Source organism: Triticum aestivum, unplaced genomic scaffold (genome assembly GCF_018294505.1).
Source record: "Triticum aestivum cultivar Chinese Spring unplaced genomic scaffold, IWGSC CS RefSeq v2.1 scaffold113854, whole genome shotgun sequence".
NCBI lineage: Eukaryota > Viridiplantae > Streptophyta > Magnoliopsida > Poales > Poaceae > Triticum > Triticum aestivum.
The window spans coordinates 1-759 of NW_025306074.1; the positions used below are offsets into that span (position 1 = coordinate 1).

At 52.2% G+C, this 759-nt stretch overlaps 2 non-coding genes across 2 annotated transcripts; both read left to right on the forward strand.

The window, feature by feature from the left end:
* The first annotated feature begins 40 nt into the window (after positions 1–40).
* On the forward strand, positions 41–159 carry LOC123179557 (5S ribosomal RNA). The gene has a single exon (XR_006490455.1). It is a non-coding gene; the product is annotated as a 5S ribosomal RNA (ribosomal RNA).
* Positions 160–456: 297 nt separating this feature from the next.
* On the forward strand, positions 457–575 carry LOC123179556 (5S ribosomal RNA). The gene has a single exon (XR_006490454.1). It is a non-coding gene; the product is annotated as a 5S ribosomal RNA (ribosomal RNA).
* The last annotated feature ends 184 nt before the right edge of the window (positions 576–759 follow it).

The window sequence follows — 759 nt, forward strand, 5'->3', positions numbered from 1 at the left end:
GAGGGGCAAGGATAAGGGACGAAGACCGGGGTAACATGTCGGATGCGATCATACCAGCACTAAAGCACCGGATCCCATCAAAACTCCGAAGTTAAGCGTGCTTGGGCGAGAGTAGTACTAGGATGGGTGACCTCCTGGGAAGTCCTCGTGTTGCATTCCCTTTTTAATTTTTTTCGCGCCGCTTGCAAAACAAAACGCACGTGTAAGTAATATATTTACCGTGTTTTATTATTTTGCACGAGTGCGGTAAGTCATAGCTGGGTGCTCACGATTCACGGATCCAGCGTCGGCGTTGTGGCGCGGCAAGCGTGCACTGGTGCGGTTGAGAGGGAGGGGTGGAAACCGCGTTAAACTCGTCTCCGTAGTTGAGAGGGAGCGGCCAAACCAATGTGCAATCGTCTTTGTAGTGGAGCTGGGAGGGGCAAGGACAAGGGACGAAGACCGGGGTAACATGTCGGATGCGATCATACCAGCACTAAAGCACCGGATCCCATCAGAACTCCGAAGTTAAGCGTGCTTGGGCGAGAGTAGTACTAGGATGGGTGACCTCCTGGGAAGTCCTCGTGTTGCATTCCCTTTTTAATTTTTTTCGCGCCGCTTGCAAAACAAAACGCACGTGTAAGTAATATATTTACCGTGTTTTATTATTTTGCACGAGTGCGGTAAGTCATAGCTGGGTGCTCACGATTCACGGGTCCAGCGTCGGCGTTGTGGCGCGGCAAGCGTGCACTGGTGCGGTTGAGAGGGAGGGGTGGAAAC